Source organism: Urtica dioica, chromosome 2, assembly GCF_054948205.1.
Source record: "Urtica dioica subsp. dioica isolate 48M chromosome 2, U.dioica_male_clone48M_v1_H2, whole genome shotgun sequence".
NCBI lineage: Eukaryota > Viridiplantae > Streptophyta > Magnoliopsida > Rosales > Urticaceae > Urtica > Urtica dioica.
In genome coordinates, this window is record NC_142757.1 from 23,995,186 (window position 1) to 24,000,878 (window position 5,693).

At 43.1% G+C, this 5,693-nt stretch overlaps 1 long non-coding RNA gene across 1 annotated transcript; it reads left to right on the plus strand.

Moving 5' to 3' along the window:
* Positions 1-1,634: 1,634 nt before the first annotated feature.
* Positions 1,635-2,409, plus strand: LOC149404202 (uncharacterized). The gene is made up of 2 exons (XR_016295489.1): positions 1,635-1,918; positions 2,003-2,409. It is a non-coding gene; the product is annotated as an uncharacterized LOC149404202 (long non-coding RNA).
* Positions 2,410-5,693: the final 3,284 nt, after the last annotated feature.

Here is a 5,693-nt window from a genome sequence, read left to right on the forward strand (position 1 = left end):
CTCGGGTCGAGCTTCGCTCCTCGAGTCGAGCCTCGACTCAGATTCTACCCGTTGAATAGCTACACTCATGTCACAAACCCAAGATGAAAAGCCCACAATAGCTCACCGGGCCCGGAAGGACGACGGTCGCGAAAATCCCACGAAGGCGCTGCCCAGCGCGCGCCGCACCCGCCACACCGCGCGCCGTGCCCGGGCAGAGTCGCGCCGCGCGCACAGCGGCGCAGACCGCGCGGACTACAACTCTTCTTGCAGGCACCATTGACAACACGAGGTTGGTACCTAGTAAAAACTATATGTAGTTTTAAAATTTTAAATTGTATTTTCATGAGCTTTGTCTAGATTGTAAAAACATTTTACGTGTTTTAAAGAAATTTTTTATATTCTGCCACTTCCTAAAAGCGATAAATATTTTCTTAACCATAGATCTATTCCAACACGATCACCCGGTTAGTGGAATCTCAGGTGTGATCGGTCAGCTCTTGTGCTTGAGTGGCTTGTCGCTGGGACATGACTTTTGTCTCGAGTAAGGTACCGGTGCAAGTCATCACCTAGGGTAGGAATGATCCGGCCGCTGTCAAGGTGATACCAAGGCGAGGCCTGTTAAGGGATGTTGGTCAGTGTTAAGAGTGACACCGGAGTGAGTGCATGGTCGAGGGTCACCCGTCGGTCTCAAGGTGACACTTGGGTCAGGGCGCGCCAAGGGTGACAGACCGGTGTCAAGGTCACACTGGGGTCAGGGCATGCCAAGGGTGACCGACCAGGGTCAAGGTGACACCGGGATCAAGGCAAGCCAAGGGTGACCGACTGGTGTGGAGGTGACACTGGGGTCAAGGCGCACCATGGGTGATCGGTAAGGTGAGAGAGGCCGGCCATGTCCTGACCAGTCATGGCCGTGATCGGCCACGCAAGATAGGCCAGTCACGTCTTGCCCTGCCACGACAAGGTGACCGGTCATGGCAAGGTGACCGACTAGACATGGTAGGCCGGTCAAGCCTTGGCCGACTATGGTAAGGTGATCGGCCAGGCAAGGAATACCGGCGAAGCCTTGCCGGCCATGGCAAGGTGACCGGTCGAGGCCATTCTCCCGTGGTCATGCTTGTCTGCGGGTTCTTCTTAAGATCCCAGGCTCGTGGAGCGCTATAGATCTTTTTGGCACTTCTCAACTCTTGCTTCACTGGAACCGAGAACTAGGACATAACATTAACCCCAAGCTTATTGGTCGGCGTAGATCGAGCGATAAATTTATTACTACCTCGGATTCTCCATCCCGTTCGACGCGCTTCTTTCACCTTTCGATTGTAGGAGATGACTTTAGTGCGTCGCGAGAGACAAATTTTTTCATCGCGAGGGACGGTCTAAGTGGGTCGTGAGTGACCGCTTTAGTTCATCGTTATAGGCGTCTTAAATTCATTGTGATGGATGACTTTGGAGCTGACATGAAGATTCGAGAGTTGACTCGTGGCTGTTTTCCTAAGTCAACACGAGGACTCAAAGGTCGGCTCGTGCACTTTACCCTATATTACACGAGGGTTCGAGTGTAACCTCGTGGACTTGAAAGTTGACTCGTGGACTTTCTTTTGAGTTTACTTGGCTTCATATAAAAGCTAAAACTCTCTTTCTCTCTCCTCGCTAATCTTCTTTGCTCATCTTCTTCTTCATTCGTCTTCTTTGACCGCCACCTGCAACAAAACACGAGAAAAGAAAAAAGAAGAAAGGAAACTCAGACTGCATCTTCTTCATCTTCTGTGCTCGGCCGGACCTCCACGAACCCAAATCTCTAGAACCATTCCTCGCCAGCAGACCCAGGTCTCGCACCCTCCGAACAAGGAGAAACAACCACCGCGAGCAAGCCGAAGTCGTCAGACTGAGAAAAATCACCAGAAAAGAGAGAAAGAGAACCCTGCAAAATCTATAAGAGGTAAGGATTGGGTCTAATTCCTCAAATTTCTCTCCGAAAATCTTCAAAGAAATTTATAGGGTTTGAAATCTTATTTCTTCTCAGTCGTGCATTCTTGGAGACCCGGCGCACGTTTGGACGGCAAAGAAGTGAAATCCGACCCAGAATTGTTATCTCACGATATCAAGTGAGAAATTGATTTTTTTTCCCAATTTTGAATTCCAGATTAGGGTTAACATTGGATTTTTTGGACTTTTCAATTTTTGAGCTTGATTTCTGCAATTGAAGTGTTATTGGAATTGTTTTGGTCTCGAGTTGTGACAGTATATAGTTGGATTTGCGTTAAAGGATTGATTTCAAATTTATCTTGGTTTGAGTCCAAAAATTGAAATTAGAAGCCAGGGTTTCAGATTTCTTCGGTATCGGTTGTGAAATTGAAACATATTTTATTGTTAATTTCATTAATTTCGAATTCTATGCTAATTCAATAATGATTTGGAATTTTCCTGAGATTTCATGTTTTTGTCTTGGCCGAGCATGAGTGTTTGTCTCGTGTCATGATTTCCGTTGTGATGCGAATCTGAGAGATGCGTGTGATCATATGATTTTCGTGTCATGATTAGACTTGTGTTTTTTTTTGGCCAAGTGTGTTGTGGGGTGTGAAACTAAGTTTATGCTTGTGTATGAGTTGACGTTGTAGAGTTGAACGTCTCGGTTATGAATGTTGGCTGAATATCATTTATTCCTCGTGGTTATTATGAAACTTTGTCAAATGAGGATTTCAAACCGAATCTGGGAATGGAATTTTGTTATGTGTATATGTGTCGATTTGATTTTGGTTTTATTCTGGAATTGTTTAGCTTACTAATTGAATTTGTGACTTTGGTATCGCTCGAGTCTTATAAAGCACTAAATTCTCAAAGTTTGGGAACTAATAAACTAGTTCTCGAGAAAATATCTGAAACTCGTTATCTCCGACAATGAGCCCAAGTTATTTCAAGTTTTTCGAGTTGAATGATTAGGGAATTTTCGACAAAAATCCTATTTCGCTCGATGTTCCACAAATCCTATCACTAATCTCGGGAATCATGCAAGACCAAGCGCCAAGGCTGGCAAGCTTTGCGAGTTGATATTCTGGGTAAGTGTGGAGACATAGGTCAACCACTTACGAAGGGAATAACATGCTTTACATGCATGTTATGTGATAGTAAACATGACTAGGTGGAAACCTTAGAATTGGCAATCCAATAAGATTAAGGCTTAGACCATTTTTTGAAAATGTAGATGCGAGTTTTTTTCGATAGGTTCAAACGTAGATTCGTTAGGACCCAACCTCTGCTACATGACACAGCTACCCCTTAGCTTTCTCTTGCTTGAACCATGAAAACGAGAGAAACATGGGATCATAGATAAACTCCCACATTCGAATCGAGAGTAGAAGTACTGAGAGTCACCTCCCGAGTCTTCTTCCTAAACAAGTTAACAAGCGCAAAAGAGAAACGTTAATTCTTTCAAGGTTTATCCCGAGATGCTCACTTGTAGTAATATAGGTGTTTACTCGGCATGCTAAAAATACCCAAACCTTAATCGAACAGTTGTCAGTGGTACCCACAAGTCAATGACTTGTGTTTGGCAGGCCAAGGCGGGCTGTTTGGCGCTGAGTACTCAAACTTAAGGATGACCCAATAGTAACGGGCGGATGCCTCGAGCGAACCCATTTAGAACAAACCATTTAACCTCTTCTGTCTTAGAGTCACTATGTATGAATTGCATCAAGCTTACCTCAATCCTGAAATGAGACATGTCATTTCATAGCTTACGTATTCTCATTTGAGAAAGCCAAAGTTCAGACTCACTATGTGATTCTGAACAGGACCTATTGGTGAGGTACTAAGTTATGAAGATGTCATGAACAACTTTGTGAAGCTCTCATACATATGGAATTCATGTACAAGATTGCTGAGATACAATGTATGTCATCTCATGCTTTGTTCTTTGAAGTGTGAATAAATGAACTGGCTAGTGTCCAATTTAAGTCATGACAATTTGGATGAAACAATGTGACTTGTTAGCTCCTCGTCAATACATTGCTTCTAACTTATTCACGAGCGACAAAGGAGTTGAGGAAATAACAACTAGAAGGGTAAAATGGTAATCTTATAAATCTCATCTAGTTGATGACATTCATAAAGGGTAAACATAAATAATATTCGGTGGATCCACTCATCACAATTAAATTGAATTCATGAGTAGAAAATAAATTCATTTGAACCGAGAGATTCTCAGTGTCAACTCTTTAGTGGAGTCAGTTGATATTAAGCTAAACTTGGAAAAAGTTTGTGAACTTTGGAGTCCAAATATGTTAGCTCAAGCTTTGTTCATTTGGATCCATGAGGTCACTGTGACAACTCATTTCGAGTAGGATTAATTAAACTAGAAGCTAAGTCAAAACAAGAACTAGACATGTTTTACGAAAATTGTCTAAAAGGTATTTTTGTCTTTTTGGACATATGATGGAATGAATGTCAATAAATAAGTTTTTTTGACATTGTCATATGATGACAATTGAAATTGGATCATACGGCCACGTTGAGAATATTGGGCCTTGAAGATTAATTTCATTTTATGGAATTTTATTTGCAAATTTTTAATGGGCTTTTCTTATGTTGTCATGAACAAATAAAGAAGCATCTAGAATCTGAAAACCGTCCATACCAAGGGAGAAAGACAAATTATTTTGTGCATTGATTTATGATGATACTTGCCAAAAGAAAAAGAGGAAACAAATTACCTCTATGAGGAATGGTTTTGGGCGGCCAAGAAGAAGGCAAACAAAAGAGGAAACAAATCCAAGGGCTTCTAGAAGCCATCTTGGACGTGTGACATAAGGCAAGGGGAAGCAAATATTTTCTCATGAATATGTGATATTCTATAGAAAAGAGGAAATTACATTTTGAAGGTAATCCTCCTCCTATAATACCCCACCTCATTCACAATTCACAACACACAATTTTGAGATTGAGAGCCTCTCTGTCTTCTATGTGGCCGCCCTCTCTCTCTCTCTCTAGAATTCCCTTTTCATTTTTGTTTTTGGCACCTAGGTCCACATTTGACCTAGCATTTTGTTTTAGCTCTTCGATCTAAGACTTGTTCTTGGGTCGTCTTGTTTAAAAGTGCCCACACACTAAATCCTTCTTCCCTAGAGTGATTCATGTGATAGAAACTTTCGTGGTTACTCGAATTCCCGAAGAACGAAGAAAGGCGAGCTACGTGGGGAGACGAGCGATTCAACCTCCACAACCTGCTCAACGATCAAGCTACGTAAAGGTTAGTAAACGAGTAAATGCTCTTCAATAGTTTTAATTTAAAATAACATGTGCTTACTCTTTGTCTAGGTTAGTAAAAATTGTTTTTACTTGTTTAAAGAAATTTTTATATTCCGCCGCTTGAAGAAGCGTTAAACTTTTCTTTATCCTAGATCTTTTCAAACATGGAGGCTCCCCTCCAGGGCCGAGGAGTGCCAGGTCCGAGGTCTCGGACGCGGAATCGATCGTATCGGCGAAGTCTCTAGCGAGGACGGAGTGGTATCCCATGGAAGGCTTTGCTACTCCCGAGAGTTTCGACTGTTCGGGGATCGATGCTTCGAGTTTGTTATCGGTCCGTCACGAACCGGCGACGCTATCGGCCCCATGGCTGACCGGACACCCTCGCCTGACCAATGGCTGGCCTAACCTCGCCCGGCCATTGGCCGGCCCAACATCTTCCCCCGGCCATTGGCCGACTGAGCTTCACTCGG